We start from the raw sequence: 15,871 nt of genomic DNA, 5'->3' as shown, positions 1-15,871 counted from the left end.
AGCCTTGTTTATAATAGCCAGAAGCTGGAATGAACCCATATGCCCTTCAACAGAGGAATGGATTCCAAAAATGGTACATCTACACAGTGGAGTACTACTCAGCTATCAAAAACAATGACGTAATGAAATTCATAGGCAAATGGAATGAACTAGAAAATATCATCCTGAGTGAGGTTTATCAATCACATGAAAACACACTTGGTATGCACTCATTGATAAGTGAATATTAGCCAAAAAGGTCGAATTACCCAGGATGCAATCCACAGACCACAGGAAGCTCAAGAAGAAAGATGACCAAAGTTCAGATGCTCCCACTCCTTCTTAAAAGGGGGTATATTATATGTATATGTATATATGTATGTATATGTATATATATATGTATACTAGATAAGATTGATGAAGTTATAAAATGCATCTTGAAAGGAACCGGATATAGATCTCTCCTGAGAGACACATCCAGAGCATGTCCAATACAGAAGTCAATGGTAGCAGCAAACCACTGATCTGAGAACAAGACCCTTGGAGGGAATTAGACGAAATATTGAAAGAGTTGAAGGAGCATGCAACCCCATCAAAACAACAATGCCAACCAAACAGAGCTTCCAGGGCCTAAACCAGTTCTGAAAGACTATACATGGAATAATCCAGGACTCCAACCGCATATATAGCAGAGAATAGACTTGTTGGGGCACCAGGGGAAGGGGAAGCCCCTGGTCTTGCCAAGGTTGGACCGCCAGTGCAGGGAAATATGGGGGGGGGGGGATAAAGTGGATATGTAGGGGGAATACCTGTGTAGGGGAGGGGGATGGGAGGGAATGGGGCTCATATACAGGAAACTGGGAAGGGGAATAATGTTTGAAATGTAAGTAAAGAAATATATCTAATAAAAATTTTTAAAAATTAAAAATTAGGGACCAAGAAGATGCCAATGCCAGTTCTAGCTATAATGTTTAGGTCCTGAGATGGAGAAGGGGAGTTAACAAAAGTGAAGACACTGACCACCTTTTGATTTTCAGGCAAGTGGCCACAAATAACTTGAGCCTTCTATATTTATAAAATGACAATTGTGCTTACCCAAGCAGTGATATCATTGCTTACATTATTAAAAGAAATCATAATATCCACATTTCAAAAGCTCTATCTTTACACAAAGTCCCCAATAGTTCTCCTACCTCCTTCTTCCATTCCTTGGATCAATCACCACCTAAACTTATTTTGCATTAAAAAGCACAATTTCAGCAAGACAAAAGAGATGTCTGGCCAGGCTTGTGCTGTAAACAGGAAGACATAGTGGTCTGGTGCCAAACATGCTTACATAGTTATGCATGGTGAGAGGCCGAAAAAACATTTGTTGGTAAATTATACCTAGTTATTATCTCCTATCATTATTCTCTTTTAATTGCAGACAGACAAGTTCATTTTACAAAGCAGATCTTCTAGACATCTTTCTAATATATAGATCTTTGTAAGATGTAATCATTCTAAGAGCCAGTTTCAAGTCTCTATCAATCCCACATAATCTCTGCATTTTCCATGTCTCTACTGGTCAGATATAGCTCCTTAAAAACAGTTATGTAAGCAGGACCTACCTCTCTCCACAACTGACACAGACTTGCTCAGTGTGACTGGGTACTTCTCTAAAGATATGATTATAAGTCTCAAATTCCCAGGATTTATGGTAACATCTGGAGGATTGATAGATACAAAAAGAGGTGAAGAACATTTTATCCCTTGAGAGAGTTTTGAGAAAGATGTAGAATCGTCCACAGTGACTTAGCCTGTGTGACTCCAGATGGCCTTGTCCATGACTGATGAAGTGCTACAATTTTGATAATGACTATATGCAGTACAATGAAGGAAAGGAGAGCTTGTAGGGCATGCCAACTTGGTACTAAATATAAAGGCCACCAAATTTACCTTGTCAATGAGAAGTGGTTTAAATGGACTTACCACAGTAGAATCCTGTCACTGAAGCACTCATATGCTATTCCTTGCAGCAGCTACATGGCCACTGCCAGAAAGAGGTAGCACCTCTTTTAAATTATTTCTAATACATGCATGAGGATCTGAGTGCGGTCTCCAGAGAACATGTAAAAGTCATGGGACTGTGTTCCAAGCTAATCATCCTGGTGCCTGTGCAATGGAAAAGAAAGAAACTCTGTTGCTTGACAGAGCCCCAGTCTAGCTAAATTGGTAATTCCATGGTCAGCTTGAGACCATGTCACAAATTCAATACAGTAGAGAGTGACTGAGAATGATACCCAGTATTGACCTTTGACCTCCTTATTCCCACCTGTGGACATGCACCTGCAGACACATGTACACCCACACAAACATGTACACACAAAATACTGCGACCTTATAAGCAGATTCAAGTCTCTTTCGAAAGTTTCATGTCATTTTTTACCCTGCAACATCTCTCATACAGCACACTGTTCCTTATTGTTTGCACTTTATCTTTTCTTAGTTTTAGATATATTATGCCCATTGTCTATCATAATGAATTTCATCTTTAAAAATAACCTCAGAATCATTATATTCATTCAGCCTCCTTGTCTTTAGGCAACAGAAATCATTTTTTTTAACTTATTTTTACAGGAGACTGGAGAGATGACGGAGAAGTTAAGAACATGTACTACTTTTGAAGAAGACCCATGTTAGATTCAAAGAACAAGATGATTCATAATCACTGGTAATTTCAGTTTCAGGGACCCAATACCCTTCCTTTTCTAGCCTCCACAGGCAACCCTATGCATGCAAATATTCACACATAATTTAATAAAGACATACCCCACACACACATGTTTACAATTTAAATTATTTTCTGGCCTTATTTTTTTTTAACTAGGACAAAGAGGGTAAAATTATTCAATCTACTTCAAATTTCTGAAGGGGAACAACATTTTGCCTTCTCAATAGGAGACAAACCCCTCCAGATTTAGAGGCATCTAAATCCAAGTTGACACAAGTGTCCATCATATACATTAATGTGCCTTTTGAATTGTCTTTTACTTTTCCATAATGGGTATTGCTTACAATTGTGTTGCTGCACATTGGTTTTACCACAGGCTACGTTGATGCTCTGAGCTGTTTTGATTTTAATTTCTGCTCCTCTCTCAATTAGCTTCTCACCCTACATTGTTATTCTACCTTATCATTCATTTTATAACATCCATGCTCCATAAATTTGAAGAAGATAACAACAATTTCTGCTTAAAGTGTACTTCCAATCCTTATAGTCACTCTATTGAAAAACATAGACTTTTGCCTTTAATTGTTGTTTTGTTTCTTTGACACAAGCTTTTTCCTTGAGTATAATAATATTGTTTTACTCTTTTAAATTTATCCTTTCCACGTAAGACAATAGAAAACTTGTGGGGGTGCTTTGTAACTGAATATGAGGATGATCCCTTTTGTCTACATTTTGATGTCTTATAAATTTGAAAAATGAGTGCTGATTGAGGAACTAAATTCTGCACAGGCAACCACTGTGGAGAGTCCAGTGGAAGTATTCCATGACTCCTGATGGATGTCAGATCCCCTTGGACTGATACACTTGACATTTTAAACTAATATATTACCCTAAACCCAGGTTGTTGGGTATTTTCTTTCATCCTCTACCTCATATCTCAGAAAGAATGAAGAATATTATATTGGAACAAGGTCACTTGATTCTATTTCACGATGTGACTAAGAAACCTGGAATCTCCTAGTAGTATTCCTGATTTGGTTATAAAGGAGAACATTTTGTTTTATTTCTCTAGTTACATATAGTACATTTCAGTGTAGGTGCCTATTCCTCCACGATGCAAGGAAAGGTCCCTATAAATCTAAGTGATACAAATGCAAGTGCTATTGTCTGGTCACCCTAGTTACACAATTCCACTGTGGAAAAGTCTCTGGAATCTACATGCCCCATGTTTAAGTTTTTTGATTCACTAATCTGAGTAATACATGTTCATGAATCTGAACTTAGAGTATCCAGGAGTTGTGTAGCTTATCTCTGCAAGACCAAGTTGCCTTCATATGAACTATATATGTATTCTTTTTTAATTCTCAATATTATGTTCTGTTGCTCTGTACTACTAAGCAGAAATTCCATGTAAGAATTTTTTTTTCTTGCTCCAGAAATGGGAGAAACGGAACACACATATGTATAGGGATACTTTCTCTAAGTCTGGGTATGTATCAGCTTTACAGAATTCTTACCATATCTCATGTCAACCTATTTCCTTAATTTAATTTATGCATATATTTTAAGTCCTATATTTATAGAATTCTAATTTTCTGATTCTTTTAGTTGAGTATTTGCTTGTTTCTGCATGTGATTGCACACATGTGGATGATGGAGTACAATTTATGGCATCCATTTCCTCCTTCCATTGCGTATGTCCCACGGACCAAACCAAGGTTAACAGCCTTGGCAACAAATATCTTTACCTACTGAGCTATTTCACTCTTCCTAGTAAATTTCATAATTTATTGTTGCAAGCCCAATTGCTACCCCATGCCAAAAAAGGAATGTTTTCTTGCTGGTGTGTGCTATAATCTAAAGCATTTCATTAGATTAAGTCATTGTCCTCTTTAATACCCTATCATGATACATATATCTGTGGGCATGCAGAAACACATATACACACATAATTTCACTGATATACACTGTTGGTGCCCCATGCCCACACCGAGATGGTACCGAGAATTGGGCGAAAGCCTGCGAAATTAAAGAAACACACACACACACACACACACACACACACACACAGGTTATCATTAGCCATTCTTTTGTAAAAGTTTTAATGATATCACTTCAATACACAAGCTTAGAGATATACATCCACAAACTCTCACCTACAAACTATATAGGAAGGTTTTTTTTATCAATGTGATATAAAACTAGAGCTAACTTGGAAGAAGAAATCTTAACTGAGAAAAAATTCTTCATAAGATTGTCCAATGAAAAAGCCTGTGGGCACTTTCTTGATCAATAATTTTGTTGGAGGGCCCAGCTCACTGTAGGTTGTCCCACTCCTGGGTTTATTGTTCTAGCTTTTATAAAAACACAGGCTGAGCAATAAATAATCTTCTTCCACGTCTCTCTAACATTTCCTGCCTGCTTAATCACTGGGATATCTTCCCACCCTACCTGATCCAACTATGATTTGTTTTAGTGACTTTGTGTTTTGGACTGATGGCTGTTAATTGGATCATAAAATAAGACTTAAGTTGAATCTTTCAACCTTCTAGAAAATGTGTAGAATAATATTATTCTAATACCCTCATCTTTGAGACACAGGACATCATATATGAAAGGTCAGAAAGATTCTGCCATAAATATAGGCATCCTGAAAGGTTAATTCTTTACAACCAATAGGTCCAGGTAAGAACTAGGTAGATAAATATTAGCAAAATGATTGTACATTGTAAGGTTACTTTATATAAGGAAGTAGTCATGTTTGAAAGTGTCATATAATTGAGGGCCAGATAAAGTAGTAATTCAAAGAAAAAAGTGACAGAATATATCACAGATAAAATATGCCCAATTCACATGAGAACAGCTTAGGAATAAGAGAATACACAGGAGTAGAGAAAGAGAGACAAAAATAGACAAAAAAAGACAGAGAGAAGTAGAGCAAGAAAGAGAAGTTGTGCTGTGTGGCATGTGTTTACGGAAGTTTTCTGGACATGATTTACAGATTCAGGTTCTAAGAGAACAAACTATTCACTGGGGAGAACAGAAAAAGCTGGAGAATTAGAAGGATCCAGAAGATTGTAACACATTGTCCAGGTTAATGTGAGTCCAAGTAGAACAACTCATGAAGATGCCAAGAGAAACCATATTGAATCAGTCAGCTTGGAAGGTTGGATTGCATGGAGGCTAGAAGCTCCTAGTATTAGGTCTATAAATAGTTGAACAGAGGGAAAAAATACTCTGGCCTCAGCCTAAAGGACGTATTTGCATAGCTTGGGTAAGACTCTTATCTCATCACTTTATCTAAGAAAAGTGACATTCACTTAGAAAGACAAACAGACAGAGACAGAGACAGACAGACAGACACACACACACATATACAGAGACACACAAACACACAAACATGCAAACATAGAGCGGTGTGGGGAGGGAGGGAAGAAGAGAAGGAGGGAAGAAGGGAGAATGCTTTCAGTCAACCACTGAGCTGAGAACAAGGTTCCAAAAAGAGGAGTTACAGAAAGTAGTTGAAGTAGTTGAAGGGGTTTGCCACCCCATAAGAAGGACAACATCAACTAATCAAACCCCTGCCCTCGATCTTCCATGGACTAAACAACCTTTTAAACAGCTTTTATAAGCTGAACCACCAACACTAGAGCGACAGTGCAGACAGAGACTATTTGGACCCGGACTTCCATTTTGAGTTTTTGTTTCTGTTCTTGTTTTTTTCTCCTGTCCTGTCCTGTTCTGTCCTGTCCATCCTGTCTCTGTCTCTCTGTCTGTCCCTCTGTCCCTCTGTCTCTCTGTCTTTCTGTCTGTCTGTCTGTCTCTCTGTCTTTCTGACCCTCTAGATCAGAGGATCCCCCTTACAATTATCCACAGGTAGTGATGACTAGGGTGTTCAGTGCGACTAAGCAGGAATTATACGGTTGCCGTCATTATGCTTGATCTTACCCAAGGAAGGGTGTCAGGGCATGGTTGCCAAGATGGCATATAACAGACAGTGATTGAAGCGATGGAACAATAACCTATAATTCTCCCTCTCTGTCACTGTTTCTCTGTCACTCTCTGTCTCTCTTCCCTCCTTCCCTCCCTCCTCTCTCAGACCTGAATGAACATTGGAACCAAAGTAAATGTACAGTGAAAAGAAGCCAGATGCGTGCTGCATGTCTTTTATTGCATCACTTGAGAGGTGGAGGTGGGTAGAACCCTGTGAGCAGGCTGCAGACCTGATCCAGGTACTCATTTCCAGGGCTTATGTGCAAAGACCCCTGACTCAACTAAAGAAATGAAGAGGAAATTAAAGAAATAGATACAATTAACTTGGAATAAACCAAACAAACTAAGGAAAAGGAAAGGCAGTATTGGGGTGGCCTGGCTTACAGAGGAGGGGCAAACATTTATTTCCCAGTGCCTCCTCAGTTGAACACACACACACACACACACACACACAGAGAGAGAGAGAGAGAGAGAGAGAGAGAGAGAGAGAGAGAGAGAGAGAGAGAGCAAGATCTGTTAATCTGTTTGTCTCACTCCCCTAGTTTTTCAGACAGGGTTTCTCTATGAATTCCTCTGTAGACTGGTTGCTCAGAGGGCAAAGCTGCTGTCTGTTAAAGGTCTAGGGAAAACATGAAGGCCTAGATGTAATGTGTAGGCCTGAGGGAACTGTTAAGGCCTAGATGCCCTGTGAAGGAGGCCTACATCATGTATACATATATACACACATATTCATATATATGAATATGTATATGAATGTGTATACACTCAGGTATCCTTTATTTTATTAGCTTATTTTGAATATAATTTTCATGCTAATCAAAAAGAGGAAATTTTCTTTGGCATCGGATTCTTCTTGAACAAAAAATGGATATAAATAATCCCATATTCAGATGTTATGTCTAATATTGAGAAGATATTCCCAGATATGGTGTTAATCCATCATAGTCCATGTGTGAACACAAAACAGACTTAGTAAGAATTTTGGCAAGTGGATTTTAAAAACTTATATAGGGTTATTAAGAGCAGTGGTAACATTTTTTAACTTGATATTTTATATATTTACATTGCAAATGTTATTCCCTTGCCCAGTTACCCACTCTCCCACACCCCACCCCCTGTTTCCATGAGGATGCTTTTACTCCCATCCAGCCATTCGCACCTCAATAGCATACCATTCCCCTGCACTGGAGAAAGGAACATTCACAGGACCAAGGGCTTCTCCTTATTGATGCCAGACAATGCCATCCTCTGCTCCATATGCAACTGAAGCATTAGGATTTTGCATGAGTACTATTTGGTTAGTAGTTTAATCCCTAGGAGCACTGGTAAGTCTAGTTGGTTGATATTTTTGTTCTTCCTATGGGTTTGCAAACCATTTCAGCTCTTCCTTCACTCCTTCATTGGAGTCCTCATGGAGTCCGATGGTTAGCTTCAAGCATGCTTATCTATATCAGTGAGGTTCTGGCAGAGTCTCTCGGGAGACATCCACATCAAGCTCCCATCAATAAGGACTTCTTGGCATCAGCAATACTGACTAGGTTTGGTGGCTGCATATGTGATAGATCACCAGATGGGGCAGTATCTAGATGGCCTTTCCTTAAGTCTCTGCTCCACTGTGTCCCTATATTCCCCTCCCTCTTGAGTATTTTGTTCCCCCTTCTAGGAAGGACTGAAGTGTACACATTTTGTTCTTCCTCCTTATTGAGCATCATATGGTCTATGAATTGTATCTTGGGTATTCCAAGCTTTGGACTAGTATCTACGAACTGGGTAAATTCACTCAGGATGATATTTCCTAGTCCCATACATTTGCCTAGGAATTTCAAGAGGTCATTGTTGGAGAAGTGTGTATGTACCTTTTGTAGCACAGTCTCTGGAATAAAACAAACAGGGACATTTAAATAAATATATAGCAGTGTTTAAGACTTCATTTCTCTTACAATATTTGCAATTACATAGTCAAACATTATATGTTGGAGTCATAGATCACTGTGCTATCTAGGATTGCACGATGAGGACGGCATAGTGGCAGTATAGCAAAATAACTGAAAGGAAAAGCAGAGCAGTCACCCCATTAGGATTCATATGAATTGCATTTCCTCCCTGCTGGGAACTAAGCAACAATGGGTGAAACTGTACAAGAACCTCTGTAGTAATTTGGTGTCTTGGGGTTATGTTCAGAGGATATACAGCTGGAGCACATGGTGTTCAATTCATTTTTAGTTTGTCTGATTTAAAATGTGATTGCTGTTAGTAAACATTTTTGTTATGGTTGCTTGAAATTTATTTGCACTTTATTAGAAATTGTAGAATCATATTTATAATTTGCAGTCCTGGGGGTACTGGTGGTTGTACATGGGGAACAACTAAGTCAGCAAATGATTACGTCAGACAATGCTGACGAAAAGAACATGGATACCACAGTTACAGCTGCCTAAGAACTGGTAACCACAACCTAAGGGAAGAGTCTCTTCCCTCAACCTTGACTCCTTTAAGACATTGGCTTCAGCATCAGACAGGCCTTGACAAGTGTGATCCTGGGTAAGGGCATAGAACTAGTGTTCCAGTTATTCTTTTGTCCAGGTCTTTCAGACAGCCTAGGGCAGTCCTGGCTCCCCACATTAATAGGAACTTCATAGTATTCATAAGACTTTCCAGCTGGATGTGACTTTTGAATTTTCTTTCATAAGCAGGGAAGTGTTAGATCACAGTCCTGTTTAACTGGCTGCTTTCCTCAAACCTGCCATCCCCTTTGTAACCTCTCAATATAATTGATAAGCAACATATTCTGTGGCCTTGTAGTCTCTCTGTCCCTTTCATCTGATTCCCAGGCCCCAAAAACCTTTAATGGTAACTCTGCCTCCACCTTTTTTCTTTCTGTGATTCATCTATTAGTCTAGATCACAAGGTAGATATCCTACCCAAAAAAAATCATATGATTAAGGAACACCAAAATCCTATAATTTCTTGGAAATTAAAAATCCTCACTCTCCTATCTTTGTCTTTAGTATCCCATCATGGTTATATGTGGCCATGATGCAATAAATCACTTCATACCCAAGGACTTAAGCATGTTTTCCCTTCAGGACACTCGACACACAATATATGTGCTGCAGTAAAAATAAAAACAACAAAACAAAACAAAAAACCCGACAGAACTTGTTCCCAGGTATACCCTAGCTGTCTCACTCCCTTAATATTTCTAGTGCCATTGGAAATAGCAATAATTTATCTCAGTGGCTCCATGCTGCCCCCATCTACTTTCTGACACACTATTCTTCTCAACACGGCACCCTGTCAGGCTGCTCCTCCCTCATCCACAGCCCTCTTGGTTGGGTTTCCACCACGCCAGGCAAACACATCCCAATTCTTTGGTAGGCCCATGCATCTGGCCACCATACACTCTCTTAAACTCAATTAAGTTGCCTTATGAAAGAACACATCAAACAATATTTTCTGATCCAATTGATAATATATAATTTGCCAATCTAGATGGCACAAAATCCTGTACACACCCATCCCTTGAGAATAGTCATAACATCCTGTAATATGTACAGAAAGGCATCTACAAATCTACTGCCATGTTCTCTGTGCTCTCACATTCTCACTCTGGCTTCCTGTGCCTCTCGAAAACTTTTCTCCCACCCATCCTTCCTTCTTATCCAATGACAGGCCTGGTTCTATCCTGTACCTCCCTTAACCTTAATAATGACATCAATCTACTCTTTTACCCTTTTGATTAAAAAAAAACGGAAAATTTTTTCTCAAATATAAGTTGAGCACAACTATTATTCTGTAATTTAAAAGTATAAGATGTACCTAACTCCCAGCCAAACTTTTATCAGTTAAACAGAACATTTAGTTATATATTTTAGCTTTTAAAAGGCTTAAAATCTGTTATATCCTGGCTAGCTTATATATTATCTGATAACTAGCTAATTAAATATGTATTCTCAAAGTTAAATAGTCTGAGTGGGTTATAAGATTATACTAAGTTTTCAACCCCGCCAGTAATCTGAGAATGACCCATATATCTGTAAATATAGGAAGCCTAGCATGGCTTCTAGAACTGAGACAGGTTATAGAGACAATTTTCTATTTGTACAGTCCCCTGTGAGCAACATGTGAGAGCAAGTCTTCAGACTTCTGGCCTAGGATCATCAGACAGACTTTTGAAACACTGAATTTTGAAGGGCTAATCATTCTGGCTTGGCAGAAATTTTCAGCCAACTTATTCTGCAATGTTTCCTTTTCTGGACAGTAATTAGTCTGTAGAAGAATTGGAGCAATTTTTGCATAGTGCCTGTCTGCCACAATAAATCACCTCATGTGGAGATGGAGATTTTCAATTTCTTCTTTGAATATACCAAAGGGGAGCTGGTGGGAGCGGACATGTCTCAATAAAAGTTAAAGAACATTAAACATCATATTTTGTGGACTTCTGGTGTTTTTTAGAAACCATCTAACTATATAAGTAGTCTGGACTGTTGTCGATTAATTATCTTAATAAATTATCTTGAAAGCATTCTAACAATAAACTTAGAGACATGAATTTGCTATTCGGCCTTAAACTCATGTGCTTAATCAGCTCTGCTTCATTTTTTAATAGCAGAAAATGACTGGGTATAAGCCATCTATGCTGAAATGTGTTGTATAGGCACAATACGTGTACATCAGAGTAACAATATTAATTTTAAATCAGTGAGAAATTTATATTAAAGAAAATCTTAAAAATCTAAATTTGTATCAAATAAATTCTGTGCCAATGTAAAAGATCATAATTTTAGTTTAGTAATAAATATAAAAATAATTATGTACAGCTTGAAGAAACCATTGACGAGTTTTTGCCCCAATTCCCTGGACTTTGGGGGACTAAAAGTAGTTATTCTGAGGTTGTTTTTCTGAGGAATTTAGAAATGCTTATAATTTAACAGGGAGGAAATAGCTCAAACTGATAATACAATGAATATAATATAATGTATATATAATATAATATAATATAATATAATGTATAATGAATATATTACATTCTCTTCCATGATCTCTTACGATGATCTCTTAAACAGTGAAGAAAATTTGTACATCTTTTAAACTCATCTATTATTTTTAGCTTTATGTATATAAGCTATTTAGAATTTGTCTATAGAGATATTCTATCTTCTGTTAATTAAGTAAACATTTGTCCTTTCATACTTTTCTTTATTTTTTATATAAAGAAATATACTTGTATGCACTCTACATTCTCTTTACCAAATCTCACCATATTTCCTATAATACATCTCCTGACACCATGTCTTCATCTGTTTACCTTTTAGATCTCACCAAAGAATCAGAATCTAGTGTCACTCGTGAAGGGAATCTATTGAAGCACAAGCAAATTACCAAGGCAATACCCCCCCCAAAATGAATGATTCTTCATTCACCAGTAGCCATCAAATGCCAAAAGCCCCTCAATATGGCATTGGCAAGGATTGGTCACCCCATCTAAGCCCTGACTCTAGCTGGCTTGATCATGTGACAGGTGCTGTGGGTTCATGAGTGTGATAACCATGAGCTGTCCAGAGACAGCTTTTCATTCTCTGTACCGAACAGCTATCACAATTTTCTTGATACAATAGAGATCAATTCAATGTTCATTGCAAGAAGGCAGGAACATACCCATCTAATTATGATGGAGATGTTATTAAAAATTTTAGTTTCTAAATGCCTTTTATTTATGTAAAATTCCAGAAAATTTTATTTCTGTTTATGGTCTGAAACATCTTCCTTTCATTCATAACAAACACAATGATAGTTCTAACTTTTGAAATGACATTATAATATAATGTATATGTATCAAACTTTTCTAAATTTGTGTGCATGTGTATCCCATTTTTAAGAGTATTAAGTTTTTTCTTAATGTTTTCTAGCTGTATTAATACGATCATAAGATTTTCTTTTTAAGTAAAATAACTTATGCATTATTTTACTAACATAAGTCTTAATTTTATATCTCAAATATTATTTTCTATTGCATACATAGATGAATTTTAGTTGTTAACATTTGGTTGATCAATTAGTTCCTTGTTTATTAAATTGTAAATTTATACTTTTGTGTTGAAACTAACTTTTGTAAAGTTTGCATATATAATTTTCATATTTATTCAGTGGATATCATGTGATTCATAAAATTCTTTCTCTTCAAATAACTACAACGTAGATTTTGATTAGTTTAATGAACAAAGACTATTAAATGCACCTGTAGAAATTATTGATTTGAATATTGATTTGAATAACTCTAGATAATAATTTGATATTAAATACTGAGTAGGAGTGTGGGACTGCATTTTAACTATCTGAATTATGCTGTTTCTAGGTTATGTTAAATGACTTTTTTTATAGATATGTACAGCATTAAAATGATGTATATTCAAATCATTGTTCTTTATCCTTCATTTTCTTTTTGACTTTTTTTAGTTTTTCATATTTAAAAGCAGTTTTAAGTATTTGCTTCATGCATCTGTACATGTGTGTACAAATGAGTACAGGTACTTGCAAAATGTAGGAGAGGGTACCCAATTTCCAGAGCTCGATTGACAAGTAGTAATGACCCACCAAGTATAGATATTGGACACTGAACTTAGGTTCTCTATGAAGGAAAACTCATGAGCCTTTTCTATAGGTCCTGATTTTAATTTTTGTTAAGGGTTTAGTTCTGTGTACCTTTCTTATTCACCAAAAAAACTTTGTCGAATTTGATACAAACAATTTTGTGTAAATATTCATCTTTAATTAATTGGGATTCAAAAATTTGGACTATATTTCCTATTGACTTTAGTAAGATGATATCATACTGATATATACTATCACAAAATCCTGCATAAAGTCACCATTACTGAAAATAGGAATAGAGAAGGCTTAAAAAATTGTACTTCATTAAAGGTTGACATATCCACGATTCCTCTCATTAAAGTAAGCTCATATGTGGGAAAAGATACTTCAAATCAATCAGTTGAGGATTTGCATTATTCTTATACTATCAACTCAGCTCATTTACATTCTACCACTGTGAGCAAATTCCCTCCCCAGGTGACTGCCATGTGGTTATTATCATTGTCTTTTTGAATTTTGCCGTATATATGGCCAGTTTGAAAAATTTGAAACTTAATGAGGCTTGAATGGACTAAGAAAGAATCACCAGTGTTTCATTTGCTCGGTCCTTTTTTTTTTCCTTTGCAACACCTCAAATTGCCTTTATTTCAGTATGCATCCACATTTCAACATTTAGTGGTCCTGAACAGAGTGGGGAGCTTGTCAATGAGCCAGGAGCCAGGCCCACCTATATGCAAAGGATCTGTGAACATGGTGACACAGAGCTCCTCTGTGTCCCTGCCCAGGGTCTGAGGAGCAACACTGAAACCCGAGTTGGCAGAGTCAGGGCCTCGTGCTCCAGCTGTCAGACTCCACTCCAGACCCGATGGGTGGTCAGGGTGACTGAGAGCCCTGTTCAAACCTCTTCAACTTGTAAAAACAAAGCAATTATGGGAAAAGGAACTCAGAACCATGTGCACCCAGGACTCTCCACATGGCCTTTCTCTAGGCATATATCCAAGGACCCTGAGCGGTGGCCCATCTGAGTCGCCCTGTGACTGCTCTGTTCACCTCTAGACCTGAGCTCAAAGCTCAAGAGCTGATGGTGGTGGCAGGGCCGCAGACCCAGCGCTCCCTTCCCAGGCTGGTGGCAGGTGAACAAGTGTGGTCCAGAGCTAAGGGAGGGAGGCCAGGCTTTTTCAACCTCATCTGATGGCTTCTGGCCACAGCAAGTGTTGGGTGATGATGGGCAACAAGGGACTTGAGGAGGGGAAAGCAGCACCCCTTGATAAAGGTGGGGAGACTGGAAGCTCTGAATTCCTCACCCATGGCCAATTTCAGGGGAGGGGAGGTAACAATCTAAGCTTTGACCAAGGGTGGGAGTGGAGGAGTGGGGACCATGGCTTGGATGGAGCAATCACTTAAGACTTAAGAAAGCATGGGTACAGCCAGAGCACCCCAAGCCTAGTGGTGGTCAGTCCCACAGCTGTTACCTGAAACCTCCCCATCTATTCTAAGGGCCACCACACAGCTGTGGGAGAGGGCAGGGCGGGCAAAGGCATACCCAGGCCAAGTGCCAGCAGCAGGTGATTGTGTGAGACGTGTCTGTCCACAGTTGCGTTACCTGTGTCCACCGCTCCCAAAGGAAACCGATTTCAACACATCTTATTGATCCCATAAGTTCAACCAGGCAGACAGCAGTTATACTCGACAGATGATGTTACACAGCACAACTTAGGTATTTCAAATGGACAAGAAGTTAGTATCAGAGCAGTGTCTCAGGATGAAGTCTAAATGGGGCTTCCTCTCCAGTACTTTGAGGTCTACAGATGGATCTAGAAAATTCACTACTGTGGAAAATGAAGACTTGGGTTGGATGGGGAAGGGAGGCCAGGGCCTTGGTGACTAATGGCTGTAACACTGTCCTTCTGGTGGCTGTGGCAGCGTCATGTTCTCTTTTGACATCATCAAGCGCCAAGTTCCTGCAGGATGACTTTGAGGCTGTGGGAATTCTGTCACTTTGCCAGCACTGCCATGGCTCGTGGATCCACCACTCCATTGGAACTGCTCACGCCGTTCATATTGACTCTTGTTACAAATCTCACAGACTGGGATGCTTCTGGATACTAGCGTGGCCCACACTCTATCTTAAGGCTGCATATTCAGTTTTCATAAATTGTTCGTGGAGGCCCAATTATCATGCCTGTCCATCTTGTGAGTGTCATGTCCTCATCGTCCTCCAGACCCTAGCTAACTGTGCTGTCGCCTACTCCTTTCTGGCCTTCTTCCAGCCCTTCCAACAGTCAGAAATCTCGAAGGACTTTTACTCCCGAGCCTGTGGTGGCTGCCATCTTGCGTCGCTATCGCTCGAAGTCAGTCCTTCCTTTCTTCCTCTACCCCTAGGTCCCTAGCTCGCTCTCTCTCTCTCTCTCTCTCTCTCTCTCTCTCTCTCTCTCTCTCTCTCTCTCTTTACCACAGGGTCTCATAAACCCCAGACTTGCCTGAAGCTCACTCTATATCCAGTGATGACCTTGAATGTCTGATATTCACCAATAAATTATAGATACGAACAACCATGCCTGATCTTGTACAGTTTTGGAACTCATCCAAGGGTGT

At 38.7% G+C, this 15,871-nt stretch overlaps 1 pseudogene; it reads right to left on the bottom strand.

Moving 5' to 3' along the window:
* Positions 1-15,160: 15,160 nt before the first annotated feature.
* On the bottom strand, positions 15,161-15,628 carry LOC148006205 (ubiquitin-conjugating enzyme E2 variant 1 pseudogene; annotated as a pseudogene).
* Between the last annotated feature and the right edge of the window lie 243 nt (positions 15,629-15,871).

The sequence above is a fragment of the Rattus norvegicus genome, chromosome 4 (assembly GCF_021556685.1).
Source record: "Rattus norvegicus strain SHRSP/BbbUtx chromosome 4, alternate assembly SHRSP_T2T, whole genome shotgun sequence".
In the NCBI taxonomy this organism is placed as follows: domain Eukaryota; kingdom Metazoa; phylum Chordata; class Mammalia; order Rodentia; family Muridae; genus Rattus; species Rattus norvegicus.
This window is presented reverse-complemented; position numbering and strand designations above follow the sequence as displayed.